This window comes from Stegostoma tigrinum, chromosome 5 (assembly GCF_030684315.1).
Source record: "Stegostoma tigrinum isolate sSteTig4 chromosome 5, sSteTig4.hap1, whole genome shotgun sequence".
NCBI lineage: Eukaryota > Metazoa > Chordata > Chondrichthyes > Orectolobiformes > Stegostomatidae > Stegostoma > Stegostoma tigrinum.
Window position 1 is genome coordinate 23,007,617 of NC_081358.1, and position 18,132 is coordinate 23,025,748.

General features: G+C 42.0%; 1 protein-coding gene across 3 annotated transcripts in view; it reads right to left on the bottom strand.

Annotated features, from left to right (window-relative positions):
* The window catches only part of pkia (cAMP-dependent protein kinase inhibitor alpha), a 110,595-nt gene extending 96,294 nt beyond the window's left edge, over positions 1 to 14,301 (bottom strand). For 2 of the 3 annotated variants that reach the window (XM_048530086.2, XM_048530085.2), the window contains exon 1: positions 14,158 to 14,301. The gene's annotated coding sequence lies outside the window, so the exon portion shown is untranslated. Of the gene's footprint in view, positions 1 to 11,543; positions 11,652 to 14,157 lie in introns of all 3 variants that reach the window. The other variant, XM_048530087.2, reaches the window with a different exon arrangement.
* Between the last annotated feature and the right edge of the window lie 3,831 nt (positions 14,302 to 18,132).

Genomic DNA, 18,132 nt, shown 5'->3' on the forward strand with positions numbered 1-18,132 from the left:
GGCATCACTACAGTGCACCCATGAGGCTGACAGCTCTGTGGATAGCACATTTATAGATCTTAAGCATTCTAAAAAGAGAACAGAGGTTGAAGATTTTCATTGTGCACTCATCAGAACTAGGACATGCACCTTTTTTTTCCAAGTCTGTTTTTATGATTTAATACAGAATGAGAAGCGAATGTTGATTGCTTGGGCTGCATGTTGCTTTTTATAGTTTGAGAGTCAGTGAAACATACAACATACAGATATCAAACAACCTGCCCTGTTAACCATTCACTGTTGGCAGCAGGGTGCACATACTCAACCAGCCCATGTGTACAAGCCTCAGCTAGTACATGGTTCATCAGATGTATTCTGCTATTGGAGAATCATTCATTGAATAATCTGGACTGTGCTCAGCATTACAATGGAAACCAGTTAAACTTCATCATCTGGGCTCACAGTGTGATGCATTTGTGTGTGTTAGAAGCTATATACAAGTACTAAATACAATGTATAACATAGAAAAAAGGATTTGCACATCTTACTTTTAGAAGAGGGTGACAGACAGTCAAAATCTGCTGTAACTCCATGCCCATGCCCAAACCCTGACCAATCAGAATTTATCTACCTGGTCTGATGGTTAACTGATCTTGCTGCATCTCAAGATGCTTTAACCAACATCCCTTTTCTTTCATTCTATATAAAATGGTGCCCTTTCTTCCGAGTCTCTTTTGTATGTCCTAGTTGAGTGTAAGATGAAAAGCTTCATTCTCTGACCTCAAGATCATCTCAGTGAAAACTGTGGACAAGGGCCTAGAGGTTCACCTAGCAGAGTTATCATAGAATCCCTGGAATGTGGAAACAGGCCATTTGGCCCAACAAGTACACACTGCCCCTTCAAAGAACATCCCACCTAGATCCATCCCCCTACACTTTCCCTGTAACCCTGCATTTCTCACTTCTAATCCACCTAATTTACACACCCCTGAATGCTATGGGCAATTTCCCATAGCCAATCCACCTAGCCGACCATCCTTGGTACACTATGGGCAGTTTAGCATGACCAATCCACCTAGCCGGCACATCTTTGGACTGTGGGAGGAAACTAGAGCAGCCAGAGGAAACCCACGCAGACACCGGGAGAATGTGCAAACTCTACACAGACAGTCACCCGTGGGGTATAATCGAACAGGGAACCCTGCTGCTCTGAGGCAGCAGTGCTGCCCACTGAGCCACCATGCCTCTCCTGCTATGTGTTGACAGTTCATAATTATTTACCTCTAGCCACATTCTACTTAATTGCTATCAAGAATAACTCTTGTTAAGTATAGAAACCCAGTCTGTGCTTGCTGTTAACCTGGGTCTAAAAGGATAGGTAAAATAGGGGATTTTGCAAATTTTAATGAAATCTTTAACTATTGTGGTGACCCTGGCGATAGTGGGACTGGATTTCCAGTGTGCTAACCCGGTGAATCATAATAAGGGGGAGACTGTATGGGTGACCACCAGACTGTTCTTTTTGACTATCGGCTAGTAAAGGTCTCTACTGAATACAAAATAAAAACCAAAAGAACTGCAGCTGCTGTAAGTCAGGAACAAAAACTGAAGTTGCTGGAAAAGCTCAGTAGACCTGGCAGCATCTGTGAAGAAAAAAATCAGAGTGAAAGTTTCAGGTCCGATAACCCTTCTGCTGGACCCAAAACGTTAACTCTGATTTTTTCTTTCCTTCATAAATGCTGCCAGACCTGCTGAGCTTTTCCAGCAACTTCTGTTTTTGTTTCTACTGAATGCAACCTGCTCTCCAAAGAGTATTCAGCTTTGAATACTCATAAGAATGATGGTTTATCTGGGGAACATAGTCAATGACTCAGCTGCACATGGGGGTACAGGGAAGACTGCAAAAGTTTTAGGCTAGGTTACTTGAAATGGTGGTGGGGGTGGTGGTGAACAGAAAATTAGAGAGTGGAACCTCAAGAATAATATCCCCAGGTTATTCCGAGTGGCATATATAATGAGTATAAAAATAAGATAAGAAAAATGAGTATGAAAAATTGGTGCAGGAGTGAGGACTTTAGATTCATGGGACATTGGAACCAGCTCAGGAGAAGATGGGATTTGTACAAGTCAGGTGACTTGCTGTTGAACAAAGACAGGAGTGAGTTCCTTTTGGGGCATTTTGCAAGTGCTGCTGGGGAGGGCAAGGTATGGAAATTGAAGATAATATCAGAAAAGAATGGCAAGGTACAGAAAATATTAGGAGAGCTAGATAGCACTAGAAGACAGCATAAGAATTTAATGGAGCAGGGTGAGTGACAAAGTAATGAAGTCTAAATCATGGTTATGTGCATGTAAATGGATGCACTGAGTGCAGTAAATGAAATTAGTGAGTTGCTGATGTGGATTACCATGTGGAAATATGACATTGAGGCCAAAACTGAAACCTGGCTCAAGGCAGGACAGAGGATGTTAAATATTCCTGGATACAGGGTGCTCAGAAAGGATGGGAAAGGATCAAAAGATAAAGAGGAAATAGTAATGATAGAGAAGAAAACTGGAGAAAGAAGATGACCCAGAAGGGCCAAGCACAGAATCGATTTAGCTAGATCTAAGGAACAAAAATGATATGATTACATTGCTGGGTGTAGTGTACAAACTAGTGGAAAGGAGGAAGAGGAACAAACTGGCAAGAAAATTACAGGGGTCCAATAATTAGTAGTTATGTTGGGGACTTTAATTATCTGAATATACACTGGGATTGTAGTTGTGCAATAGTCAGAGAGGAGCAAGAGTACATCGTGGACATTCAGGAGAATTTCTGAAAGTAGTAGTGTCCATTCCAATAGGAAAAGGATGAACCTCTACATCTGACTCTCCCAAGAGTTGGAGCAAGGAGAAGTGCCATTCGGAGAACATTTGGGGGACTCTGATCACTGTATCATAGGTTTCAGGAAGATTATGCAAAAGGATAATGAACAATCAATAAGAATAATGAATTGGGGAAATGTAACTTTAAAGGGGGACACATGGATCTGGGTTGAATTGGAGTCACATGTTGATAGCAAGGAAAAAACAGAAAACAGCTTCCTTCAAAAATTGTATCAGAGATAATGGGAACTGCAGATGCTGGAGATTCCAAGATAATAAAATGAGAGGCTGGATGAACACAGCAGGCCAAGCAGCATCTCAGGAGCACAAAAGCTGACGTTTCGGGCCGAGACCCTTCATCAGAGAGGGGGATGGGGAGAGGGAACTGGAATAAATAGGGAGAGAGGGGGAGGCGGACCGAAGATGGACAGTAAAGAAGATAGGTGGAGAGAGTATAGGTGGGGAGTTAGGGAGGGGATAGGTCAGTCCAGGGAAGACGGACAGGTCAAGGAGGTGGGATGAGGTTAGTAGGTAGCTGGGGGTGCGGCTTGGGGTGGGAGGAAGGGATGGGTGAGAGGAAGAACCGGTTAGGGAGGCAGAGACAGGTTGGACTGGTTTTGGGATGCAGTGGGTGGGGGGGAAGAGCTGGGCTGGTTGTGTGGTGCAGTGGGGGGAGGGGACGAACTAGGCTGGTTTAGGGATGCAGTAGGGGAAGCGGAGATTTTGAAACTGGTGAAGTCCACATTGATACCATATGGCTGCAGGGTTCCCAGGCGGAATATGAGTGCGACCCCACCACCCAAGACATTTTTCCATCCCCTCCCCTGTCTGCTTTCCGGAGAGACCACTCTCTCTGTGACTCCCTTGTTCGCTCCACACTGCCCGCCAACCGCACCACACCCGGCACCTTCCCCTGCAACCGCAGGAAATGCTACACTTGTCCCCACACCTCCTCCCTCACCCCTATCCCAGGCCCCAAGTTGACATTCCACATTAAGCAGAGGTTCACCTGCACATCTGCCAATGTGGTATACTGCATCCACTGTACCCGGTGCGGCTTCCTCTACATTGGGGAAACCAAGCGGAGGCTTGGAGACCGCTTTGCAGAACACCTCCGCTCAGTTCGCAACAAACAACTGCACCTCCCAGTCGCAAACCATTTCCACTCCCCCTCCCATTCTTTAGATGACATGTCCATCATGGGCCTCCTGCACTGCCACAATGATGCCACCCGAAGGTTGCAGGAACAGCAACTCATATTCCGCCTGGGAACCCTGCAGCCATATGGTATCAATGTGGACTTCACCAGTTTCAAAATCTCCCCTTCCCCTACTGCATCCCTAAACCTGCCTAGTTCGTCCCCTCCCCCCACTGCACCACACAACCAGCCCAGCTCTTCCCCCCCACCCACTGCATCCCAAAACCAGTCCAACCTGTCTCTGCCTCCCTAACCGGTTCTTCCTCTCACCCATCCCTTCCTCCCACCCCAAGCCGCACCCCCAGCTACCTACTAACCTCATCCCACCTCCTTGACCTGTCCGTCTTCCCTGGACTGACCTATCCCCTCCCTAATTCCCCACCTATACTCTCTCCACCTATCTTCTTTACTGTCCATCTTCGGTCCGCCTCCCCCTCTCTCCCTATTTATTCCAGTTCCCTCTCCCCATCCCCCTCTCTGATGAAGGGTCTAGGCCCGAAACGTCAGCTTTTGTGCTCCTGAGATGCTGCTTGGCCTGCTGTGTTCATCCAGCCTCACATTTTATTATCCTTCAAAAATTGGATGGTTTGTGCACTGTCTACAGTACATGGTAACCAAATAACAAAACATGATGGATGTTGTTACTTTGTTATTGTTGATGTTGCCCAATTAAAACTAATGAGAATTTTTTAATCAAGGCACAGCACTTCACTATTTTTAAGCATAATGGGTGGAATCTTACAAGCCCGAGTGATGTGGATTATGGGAAGATTAGTGGCAGAAACAGGTGAGAATTTTAGTGAGGCAGCATCTCAGGTTTTGCTCTTAGGGCTTTTTTGCTTTGCACCTATGAGCATGTTCAAACCGTCCACACCCTTGCCACACCATGCTGTTACTGTATAGATGCATCAGCCAGCGCCAAAGGCTATCAGTACTGTCATATTGATGCACTCTTTTACGTAGACACACAGAAGGGCTACTTGTCAAGCTTGTCATGAGGAATCTGTCTTGGGTAAATGGGCATCTTTTTGAATGACACACCGGGATAGCAATCTAAAATCTCCAGATTAACCAGTAAATATAAGGGTAGCATCAAATTAAAAAGAAACAGCAAACAATATGGCAAAGATTAGTGATGGGGTAGAGATTGGGAAGGTTGAAAACCCAACAAAAGATTACAAAAAAGGGACGGAAACATAAACTTTGAGAGCAAACTTGCAGGTAATATCAAGACAGACAGCAAGAGCTTCTTCAAATAAAAAAAGGGAAGAGAGAAGTCAAAAAGCTTGTTGAATAAACACTTTGTATCCATCTTCAAAAGTAGAAGACAATATTCCAAAATTATTACACAATTAAGGGGCAAAAGGAGGAGAGGTAATTAACCCAAGATGGGAAGCATGCTAAGATATTAAAGGAAGTAGCTGCAGAAGTAATGGATGTAATCTGCCAAGAATCTATAGACTCAGGGCAAGTCTATGCAAATTGGCTCCTTCCAGGGATTTGTGTTGAATCACTCAGTCATCCAATTACAAATGCATTATAGCAGTGACTGATACCACCTGTGTAGGGTCACATTGGTTCATTCTCATTTCCCAATGATGAGTGCTGCAGCCTGGGCAGCAGGATTCAGAAGTGAATCTGGTTTCCCTGGGATACAAGTGCTATCGACTGCGCACACCTGTGGCTCCGAGAAGGCCATGTCACAACACTGCAGAACTCATCTACAGAAAAGGCCTTCAAAAGGTGATCTGGGATTGCCATTACCACACCTGGAGATGCGTGCCCACCACCCTGACAGGTGCCGCAACCCCCTGATTGATGCAGGACACAGATATAGTAATGCCCATGGTTCTATCAGGGCCATGCAGGAGCATACATTAGAGTTCTTGAATGTGTTTCTGCTGCTTGGACCAGTCTGGGAGGCCCTCCAGTAGGTGCTCTGCACATATGGAGCATGCAATGAGGCGATGCGATTGACGCTGAGGAATTGATGAAGCAGTCTTCCAAGGAGTAGGGGGTGGGGGTGGGGGGAGCTGGGGGCTGCAACGGCATTACATGACTGAGCTCAGCTACATCATGTGCTAAATACCAGAAAGGACTGACACCGGATTCCAGTGGATAAGGCTGGATGCAGCAGACCAACATGGATTATAAAATAGTCATCGGTCATGAGGTCAGGTTTTGGTTTGCATCGTGGGGTCAAATTGCAACCTCTATTTGATGACCAGAATGGGAACATCACCCACAGGCAAATGACAAAAATGTTGGTACCCAGCAGGCACTGAAATCAGAGTAATGGTAACCTACAGAAATTGTTTAGATGGGATATTGCTAGAGACGGGTAAACTGTGTGGTCTTGTGGTTGAGCACCAATGGCGTTATACTGAGTGAGTGCCAGCTGTGGACAACTTGATTTTGTTGTGTCATGGTATTGCTGGTGAGATTGGCAACGCTTGTCTGGTTGTGCAGCAGCCCAGTAATGATTGCACACCACAAGGGATGTTGATCTTTTGGCAAATATCTGCTGAGTGTTAAGTGATAAGATGGGTATACAATTGGACATAACAGATCCATGGGAGTGGGTATGTAGTTAATGAGGTGAGTTTGGCTGGATACGGCAAGAAATCTCACTCGGCCTCATGGAGAAATTCTTCCAAAACAACTCAAGTGAACCCACACTTAGCTGAGAAAGGTAAGAGTCAGCTTAATGTATGAGCTAGATTTTCAAACAAGAGGCAAAACATATAGCCTTTTCTGTAAAATGAATGTACTTTACTATTTGTAAATGTATTCAATAATATGGGAAAAATTAGCAAATTTGAAATGAATTAATTTTTGAATAGTGAAATTTCTTAATTTTAAGGCACATTAAAATCACCAGCAGTAATTCTGTCCAAGTTGAGAAGGTGACCACTTCCCTTTAATTTAAAATGATCTTTTTACTGAGATAGCTATTCTGACGTTAATGAAAGGAACTTTTCATCTTGTTTTCCTTGAACAGGACAATAGTTTTCGATTATGGTAGTTGACTGATACAGCTCATGAGATTTTAGCAAAACTCCAAGATTCAGGTTAGAATGACTTCAGTCCATTCTCGTTCATCTGTTTTGAGAATATGCATCCTGCAACATTTAACTATTAAATATGTTTTGCAATTTATGTACATTTCATGATTTTGAATGATAGCAATGTGTTTTCTCTGTGTTGCATGTATTAAAATGGCTGTTTCTGCTAAAACTACCAGTGATGGCTTCTGATTTAATTAGAAATCTCACTTAATTGCATAATTGGTTATTTTACAGGACCTCTGGATACTTTCAGTGCAAACACCTTTCTGTCTCAAAGGAATTAAAGATATTCAGATCATTTCTGTGCATTTGTTTCATTTTATTTGAATTTCTCATGATTGTATAACATATCACCTGAGGGATATTGTGAAGATGTCTTCTTTCCCCAAGAAAATTAACAGCTCAAATAATAGGTTCTTTGGGATGTAAAATATTTAGAACATCCACTAAAAAGATTCAGTATTGAATTTATATGTTTACTTTGGATATCACTCAAGTTGTATACAGATTTGTTTGTTTGTTTAAGCCTGGATGCGTCTGCCATAATTTGCATTTATTAAACCTAAAGTATCATTTCATTAGATACCAGTGAGGACTGACACCTGATGCCAGAGCCGATGATGGAATCTGAGTTACATTACTTGCGCAAGGTTGCGAGTGAACTGCATGGATTTCATTCACATAACAACACATTTGTGGGACATGGTTCCCAAGCTAGTTGAATAAGAAAATAATTTTTAGAATGATTAAAATGCTACATCATTGCTTTGACAATACAAAACTAGGTGGAAAGGCGCCATGCGGGAGGGTACAAACAGTTTGCAGAGAGACAATAGAAGGTGGCAAATGGAGTGTAATGTAGGAGAAAATATTTGTTTTGGAAGGGAGAACATAAGAACAGAATATTATTTAAACTGAGAAAAACTGCAACAAAGAGGGTCTTGTGCATGAAAAACAGAAGGCCAGCACATGGGTGCTGCAGGTAGTCAGGAAGGCTAATGGAATGTTGGAGAGAGATAGTAGGAACTGCAGATGCTGGAGAATCTGAGATAACAAGGTGTAGAGCTGGATGAACACAGCAGGACAAGCAGCATCGGAGGAGCAGAAAGGTTTCGGGCCTAGACCCTTCTTCAGAAATTGAAGCTCAGAATGTTGGCCCTTTATTTCAAGGGGGTTGGAGTAACAGTAAGAAAGTCTTGCTGCAACTGTACAAAGTTTTGGTGAGAACACATCTAGAATACTGTGAGCAGTTTTTGTCACCTTACTGTAGGAAAAAATATTGTTTCATCAGAGGCAATCCAGAGAAGGTTCAGTAGGATGATCAGATATGGAGCAATTGCCATATGACAAAGGCTAAACAGACTGGGATACAACTCTCTCTGGAGTTTAGAAAACTGAGAGCTGATCTCATTGAAACATATATGACTCGGAAGGGGCTTGATGGGGTAAATGGTGACAGAATATTTCCCCTCGTGGGAGAGTCTAGGTCTAGAGGGCATAGTCTCAGGAAAAAGAGGGGGCATCAATTTAAGGCTGAGATGAGGAAGAATTTCTTCTCTCAGAGGGTTGTGTGACTTTGGAAGTCCTTACCACAGAAGCATTAAATCAGCTGCTGCCATGCCCTTCTTTGGGACTATCCCCACAAATAACGTATTATATTCACTGTCTGAAATACAAATGCAACAATATGTTTGTATGCATTACACCATTAAGTGCGATGCTTTTAAATCCAAATAAACTAGGAAATGCCCATGTAAAAATATTCGATATTATAAAGATACGAACATAGAAGTACTGAATCAGATGAAGTTATTATTTATTCACAGACTGTGCAGAAATTGTTCTGTCTTCAATTTCTTCAGCATGAGGGTGGTGGGCAAGCTAAGAAAAGTTAAATTTTTGTCAATTTTTTTTGTGGCCTTCATTTAGATAGCCAACGAAACTTAAGATAGTATTCAATTCCTCCTGCCCACGCGTTCAACTCCAGCCAGCTACAGATGACTCATCTGACATCCTCACAGCACCAGAAACATTGATGTCTGTGCTTCTTTTGAACAGGTCAGACAATCCTGCAACCTCCTGATCTATTCTCAGTTATATACTTCCCCATATATTTAATTTATAAACAACATAACATTTAAGCAATAAAACCATTTCTTATGGTAGATGTGAGTGATAATGGGAACTGCAGATGCTGGAGAATCCAAGATAATAAAATGTGAGGCTGGATGAACACAGCAGGCCCAGCAGCATCTCAGGAGCACAAAAGCTGATGTTTCGGGCCTAGACCCTTCATCAGAGAGGGAGATGGGGTGAGGGTTCTGGAATAAATAGGGAGAGAGGGGGAGGAGGACCGAAGATGGAAAGAAAAGAAGATAGGTGGAGAGGAGAGTATAGGTGGGGAGGTAGGGAGGGGATAGGTCAGTCCAGGGAAGACGGACAGGTCAAGGAGGTGGGATGAGGTTAGTAGGTAGGAGATAGAGGTGCGGCTTGGGGTGGGAGGAAGGGATGGGTGAGAGGAAGAACAGGTTAGGGAGGCAGAGACAGGCTGGATTGGTTTTGGGATGCAGTGGGTGGAGGGGAAGAGCTGGGCTGGTTGTGTGGTGCAGTGGGGGGAGGGGATGAACTGGGCTGGTTTTGGGATGCGGTGGGGGAAGGGGAGATTTTGAAGCTGGTGAAGTCCACATTGATACCATTGGGCTGCAGGGTTCCCAAGCGGAACATGAGTTGCTGTTCCTGTAACCTTCGGGTTCCCCTTCCCCTGCAACCGCAGGAAATGCTACACTTGCCCCCACACCTCCTCCCTCACCCCTATCCCAGGCCCCAAGATGACTTTCCATATTAAGCAGAGGTTCACCTGCACATCTGTCAATGTGGCATACTGTATCCATTGTACCCGGTGTGGCTTCCTCTACACTGGGGAAACCAAATGGAGACTTGGGGACCGCTTCGCAGAACACCTCCGCTCGGTTCACAATAAACAACTGCACCTCCCAGTCACGAAACATTTCCACTCACCCTCCCATTCTTTAGATGACATGTCCATCATGGGCCTCCTGCAGTGCCACAATGATGCCACCCGAAGGTTGCAGGAACAGCAACTCACATTCCGCTTGGGAACCCTGCAGCCCAATGGTATCAATGTGGACTTCACCAGCTTCAAAATCTCCCCTTCCCCCACCGCATCCCAAAACCAGCCCAATTCGTCCCCTCTCCCCACTGCACCACACAACCAGCCCAGCTCTTCCCCTCCACCCACTGCATCCCAAAACCAATCCAGCCTGTCTCTGCCTCCCTAACCTGTTCTTCCTCTCACCCATCCCTTCCTCCCACCCCAAGCCGCACCCCCATCTACCTACTAACCTCATCCCACCTCCTTGACCTGTCTGTCTTCCCTGGCCTGACCTATCCCCTCCCTACCTCCCCACCTATACCCTCCTCCCCACCTATCTTCTTTTCTCTCCATCTTCGGTCCGCCTCCCCCTCTCTCGCTATTTCTTCCAGAACCCTCACCCCATATCCCTCTCTGATGAAGGGTCTAGGCCCGAAACGTCAGCTTTTGTGCTCCTGAGATGCTGCTGGGCCTGCTGTGTTCATCCAGCCTCACATTTTATTATCTTATGGTAGGTGTGTGTGTTTAGGCAGAATTTCATTTAACTTCCTAGATCATCTCAGGTTTCCTGACTTTGCACCTAAGCCTTTCAGTGTACTGCACTCCAAACTAAACAGTTTACATCTAATTTACTCATATTTATCAACATGACAAAAAACTTGGATCACATCTCCTCTCAATTATCTGTAGCAAAACCTTAGGCTCTCGGTCTCATCACTTCAGAATGTGAAATGCCAAATCAGAATGCTATACAATGGACAATAAATCAACAGCTCAAACTTTCGAGTCAAAATAACCTTCATTGTTTTAAAAATTAAATACTTTGTTAGCTTGATGTCAACTGCTTCATATTAATTGAATACAGATGAAAATAACAAATTTACTTTTTCTTCACCCTCACTGAACTATTGAAACCAACCTACACACTTCTGGGCAGCTGGGATTTGAACTAGGCCTTCAGGTAGAGACACTGCCACTGCAATGAAAGAGACTGCATTAAGTTTGATGTATCCTATTTAAATACAAATTATCTTTAATAAACATGTTGGTTTCAGTAGATATTTAGAATATCATTTAAAACTTTTGAATGCATTAACTTCTGATTCCATCTGAAAGTACATCATTCTAGAAATGCATTTCTCTTATTCATCTTCAAAATAATTGCTACTATGCATAATATTCTTGGTAAAAGCACTTCAGTAGCTGAAGAAATAGAACCATCTTCCTGGCATTCTACTGGTAACAGTCCAAGATAAGCCTTTTCATTTATTATTACCTTCCATTGCTTGGCCAGTTTGCAATTAAAGAATTAATTTACCGTTAATTTCTTTAGTCCCAAACTTTTTTCATCTGTCCTTTGGATGTGGAATCAGAACTGTGATCCAGCATAATGGTGCAGGCAGGCAAGCTTCAGAACCCTTCATCACTATTCAGACAGAAATGTTTAATTGTGTCTTGGCCAATATTCTTCTCTCACACAACATCAGCTAGAGCCGATTGCCTGGTCATATGTCAAGTTGTTAAGATTTTGTGGGTATTTGCTTGTATAATAGTTAATGCATTTCAAAATGTAATTTAATATGTAACAAACATTTTTCATGCCACAAAGCAAGAATTATTTCTTAATCTTCAAAACATTATCAATCTTGTTCTAAGATGCCCGTAATTTAGTTTGCTAGCTATCTGTCAATACTAATTTGTCTGCTTCCTAATAGATTTCAAGTAAATTTGTCAGGCTGCCCTTTGGCTTTCAAAGCTATATTGACAGTTCTCTACAGACTTGATGACCTTAACATTTTTATTGGATATTATTAATAATTTCTTAACTGTTTTCTCCAGAAAAAGATAAACAGATCATAATGATCCAAGTGTTCAATTATGAGGACAGGTTGCATGAACTTGCCTTGTACGCTAGAATACGAAAGATTGAGGGGTAATCTAGTTGAGGCTTTAAAAATGTGAAAAGGATTTTATATGTTGTAGAAATATGCCACCTTCTGCGGAGGGGAGATTAAAAGACCGCGAAATACAACCTTTAAAATCACAGCTAAGCAACTTAGAAGGAAAAATCAGGCAGCATTTTTCCAGATATAAGATAGTAAAAATATAAAATATTCAGTCCCAAAAGGCTGCAGGTGCTGAGACAATTAGAGTTTTCAAGACTGTGACTAATGGCTCTTTGTTAGCTCTGTATTTCTTAATACTCTAACCTAAGTCAGCAACAGGGAGGTGAGGTAAAGATCAGCCATGCTCTAAATGAAATGAGGGAGCAAGTTCTAAGGGTTGAATGGCCTCCTTCTTTCCATATGGTTTTATAATTCCCTGATTCATACTTCATTTGAACTAAAAGTGTAACATTTAATATCTCCAGTCTTTGGTTGGAACTGAAAAACATATTAACTAGAGCCAGTGAGGCTCTGTTTTGTAGAGTCATGTAGATGTGCAGCAGGGAAATAGACCCTTCGGTCCATCTTGCCTATGCTGACCTAAATAAGTCTCACCCCTTTTGCCAGCATTTAGCCCATATCCCTCTAAGCCCTTCCTATTCATGTACCTATCCAGATGCCTTTTAAATATTGTAATTGTGCCAGCCTCCACCACCTCCTCTGGCAGCTCATTCCATACATGTTTTCTTAAACACAAACTGAAATGGACAGAAAAAACTCAGCAGGTCTGGCAGCAGACCTGCGGAGACAAAGCTGAGTTAACATTTCGAGTCCAGTGATCTTTTCTCAGAACAGAGGTTTTCCAGCAATTTCTGATGGTGTTTCTGATTTCCCGCATCCACAGTTCCTTTGTTATTTTTTGTTTCTCTGTCTTCTTACAGTCTTAGAAGTAAACACCTTCATTTTTGGGAATGATAATATAATTGATGTTACTGTACATGACCCTCAAATTATTCTGTTCTGGAAATAACAGTGATTTCATCTGAGTCGTGAGCTGAAGAATGTTGCTGTGTATAATGATTATTTGCATTTAGGAACTATAATGCGCACCTGCTTTAATACTGGATAAGAATAAAGGAAACCAGTTAAGTGTTTAGCAAACTGCCTCCTGGTTCAGAAAAGAAGATATGTGGGATCTGTTGGCATATTAATCCTTCAACAAAATTAAGTATTTTATCCCCTACCAGCTATGTAAGTCCAATATGTCACAAATTAATTCCAGAACAATCAAAATGAGGATTTTATACAATAATACTGTTATTGCTACACTTTATGAAACAAATGACACAGAAACATTTTGAACTCTCAACAGGGATCATTCAAAAAGTATTTTTAATACTGATTTATATTTAAAAATGGCAAACTTCAGATATATGTATGTATGCATTAGGCATGTTATTTGCTACCATTTGTCAATTAACTGAAATACCATTTAGCGGGTAGGTTACATCCTTTCCCCAAGCCATAACGCATATTGTAAAAGCCCTTTAATACTTTCAATTAGGATTTATGGCTGGTTCATTTGGTACATAATACTGCTGAGTGCCTCGGTTTTGTTATGGCTCGAGAATGACAGATATAACAATGTCTAATTGGTTGTGTCTATCTCGATACATTTACATTCATAGCTAACATTGCAATAAAAAGAAATATAGCTAATGGGCACACAAAGGCACTTTTTGATAAGCGAGCTTCCCAGCTGCCCACGGTAAAAGCGTGTATTATCTCTGAGCAGTTCGACACTCTTTTGTGCTCTGAAACAATAGTCTGCCCTTCAGATGTTTTGCTGCAAAACCACGCCTTTTCTCTCCCCCCTCCCCAAAAAATTCCAATGACATTGTCTAACGGTATCCTTTGCAAAACAGGAAATTATCACAGAACGTAAGGCAAGCACTGAATTGTCAGTTTAATCGCCGCTTAAAAGTATCTGGATTCATTCAGTGCAATAAACTATATTTCTTTTTAAAAAATTACATCCTCACTTACCCTTCTATAGAAAGGTTAAATCGTGCGTATGGTTCAAACCATTCCGGATATTTTGTTGACCTAAAAGTCAGCTGTATACATGCTCCGCAATTCCACCCGCAGCTCCCTTTGCTCTGGATGGTATTACAGGGAATCTATGTCTGGCAGCTGCACAACTGGGTTTCTACATGACATCATATTGGGATTCAACCACTCTTTGCAGACAGTGGGGCCAGCTCAACTTACAACATACAGTTCCATTCTTCATGCTAGATATGTCTACAAGCCACAAGGCGACAACGGTAGAGCACAGTTTTGATTTCCTTTGTCTCCTTTCACAGCTTCGCATTTATACCGAAAGATATGTTTGTTTTGTTTTACACATACAAATATTTGCCGTCTTCCGTTAATGGCATCGGCCGTGCGAAATCTCTACTTTGTTGGAAGAATAGGAGATTGGTTTCCAAGGAGGGACAGAATGTGTGAGACTAGAGCAACCAAATGTTTCCTAGACTGTTAGTTATACGGGAATGTTTCACTTTATTAACAGCAGATCAACGAGTTAACACCTCTCTCTGACTGCTTGGTTGTTCTTCTGTGGGAATATCACAACTGCTGGATCAAGATAAGATGGACACAGATCGTATCTTTAGATAGAAAATATGATTATTCTGTAATTTTGCAGCTTCGGTGCCTTTAATTTTTTTTCCGACAAACACATTTGCTGTACCTTTAAAGTAGTCAATGAATGTGATCAAGGTAAATCCAACTTTTTCCCAGATGCTATCAATTCTGCAGAAGGGTCACTGGACTGGAAAGGTTAACTTGTTTTCTCTCCACTGATGCTGCCAGACTTGATGAGTTTCTCCCGCAACTTCTGTTTTTGTTACCAATAAATGGCTAGTCAAATTGTAGCAATAACTATTCATCCACTACTATTAGCAGCTCTCCTTTCTCCCCAGCTCACTATTATCCATTCTTTTGTCTAACAAGCAAGCTCTGTTTTACCTCTCCATCTCTCTCTTCCTGGGCTCTATCTCCACCTACTACTACTCCTCCACCTGCCCCCAGCTTCAGCATAGAGAGCAACCTTTCACTAGCTACAGTCAGTTCTGAAGAAGGGTCACTGGACCCAAAATGTTGACTCAACTTTCTCACCACAGATGCTGCCAGACTTGTTGAATTTCTCTGTATTTGTTTCAGATTTCCAGCATCTGCAGTTCTTTGTTTTTTTTTGTAGAAATAATTTTATTCTGCTTTTGAGATTGTTTTGATTTGTGTGTTTAAGAATCTCCAATCTAGACAAAGAGAAATGTCTCCTCCCTGCTTAAAGGCAGGTATGAGCAACAAGATGTGGCTCCACCATGGCTAAGGCAAGGAGGCAGGTCCCAATCCGGCCCAAGGGTCTAGGCCTGAAATGTCAGCCTTCTTGCTCCTCTGATGCTGCTTGGCCTGCTGTGTTCATCCAGTTCTATGCCTTGTTATCTCAGATGGAATGGTGATTGTATTCCAATACTGTTGGCACTAATCTGATCCACATGGATGCTGATGGAAGAAATTCCAATTTCTTTCTGTCACAGGGATGATCAGGAAATTGTCCAACTTTTACTGCCTTCTGTTGGATCTCAGAGTTTCCAATGAGACTGTAAGTTGCAGTGTGATGTCAGGTAACCTTTATGGCAATTTACAGCTTCATTTCTCCAGACAGTTCTACAGTTTAAACTTAGAGCACACACGCCCCCTTTTGATTACTATTGGTCAGCGGTGCTGAGTTATCCCTTTGTAACTAGCTCTCTGGCACAGCGCCTTATACAGTTCAAGCTTACCTCAGCAATTTCAATGTATTTCCAATTAAACTAGTCATATCACTGAACGACAAAGAGACAGACAGGCTTGTGGCCAAATCCCAGTCCATCATGATGTTTTCCAGACACTGTTATGTCCCTTCTTGAGGCTTTTCACAATAGATACTGTATTCAGTTAACATTTGCCAACTGCACTGTGTTAACTGCCAATCAATTGGTTACTTGCCCCTTACTTCAGGACCTTTTCAATTCCTCATTACAAGAAATACAAAAGAATATTGATTTTTGATCAGTTCCAACACAGTTATGTGGTTACACTTACTGTTACAATTCTTTAGCTAACAAGTAGTGTTTAATGTGTTCATTCAATCAACATTCAAATATCTGCTAATTTCAGTACCTATGATTCATTTCTCCCTGTAATAATAAGGGGGGGGGGGGCTGCTTATACTGTCTGAGACTGGTTTGAATGTTTTTCTCTAATACTTTTAGTGATTTTAATGATTGTGAAGATTACAATTACAATCCTGAACCGTGGTATTAGCCTGGCAGAGTGACACCATGAAACACTTTGAAATTCTACACATCACAGAAACATTCAAGAAAAAACACAAACTATTTATTCAGCAATTGTTGAAAGTTCTTTGAATTGCTCATTGTTATGGATAGTCCCATTCTATGACAAAAGCAACTACCTTTGACACCTTTAGCTGTGGCATCACAGAAACTGCAACCACATGGGATGTGAATGGTGACATTTGTAGACAAGCATCAGCAAATACAACCACATCTCAAAAGGAAATGACAATTTATACTGCATTAGAAAAGGCTGTTGCTTGGCTATGGAATAGCGGCTATAATTTGCTGGTGCATTATGCATGGCAATGCCTCAACCATACTTCTGCTGAATCAAAAAAATGAATGCACAGGACATGTCCCTACAGTTGAATATATACAATTTCTAGCAAGCATATGTGAGCTACACTGTGAGCATCAGTGTACTAACAATTGCACAAACAATTGGTTTCAGATTTACAATGGTCTCTTCCTTATAGCCAGAAGTTCTACATAATGACAAAAAATTTGCAAGGTCATATTGCAGCTGTACAGGACATTGGTTAGGCCACTTTTAGAATGCTCTGTTTAATTCTCGGCTGCTTGCTATACAAAAGATATTGTTAAACTAGAAAGTGTGTAGAAACGATTTACAAGGATGTTGCCGGGGTATGAGGGTTTGAGCTATAGGGACAGGCTGAATAGGCTGGGGTTATTTTCTCTGGAGTATTGGAGGTTGAAGGATGACCTTTTAGAGGTTTTTAAAATCAAGAGGGGCATGGATAGGGTGAACAGCCAAGGTCTTCTCCCCAGGGTAGGGGAGTCCGTAACTAGAGGACATTGGTATAAGGAGAGAGGAGAAAGATATTAAAGGGATGTAAGGGGCAACTTTTTCACACAGAGGGTCGTGCATGTATGAAATGAGTTGCCATAGGAAGTGGTGCAAACTGGTAAATTACTACATTTAAAAGGAATTTGGATGGGTGTATGAATAGGAAGGGTTTAGACAGATATGGGCCAAGTGCTAGCAAATGGGACTAGATTAATTTAGGATATCTAGTCAGCATGGATGAATTGGACTGAAGGATCTATTGCCATGCTGTATGACTCTATGACTCTGTGTGTATCATTGTCCTGATATCCTAACCTGTGGACTCAGGTTCACAACTCCAAGAACAGACATTTAAACAACCCTGTACTCAGGTAAATAAAGAAGCAAAATAACTTTCTCTGAAGAAAGGTAATTAGACTTGAAATATTAGCTCTGGTTTTTCTCCTCCTATATAATCAGACCTGCTGAGATTACCCAGCAATTTCTGTTTTTGTGTCAAATCTTCAACATCAACTTTTTGTTTTATCTCATTCGATCTGATTGCTGCCTGTCAGCCCCAACAGAAATTGCTGGAAAAGCTCAGCAGGTCTGGCAGCTTCTGTGGAGAGAAATCAAAGTTAACATTTCGGGTCTGATTCTAAGGAAGGGTCACCAGACCTGAAATGTTAACTCTGATTTCTCATCACTGATGTCGCCAGACCTGCTAATCTTTTCCGGCAACTTCTGTTTTTGTATCTCATAATTGATTGCTCAGTTATCAATGTCAACACTACCAGTAGTATCCTCTGTACTAACTGCAATGTT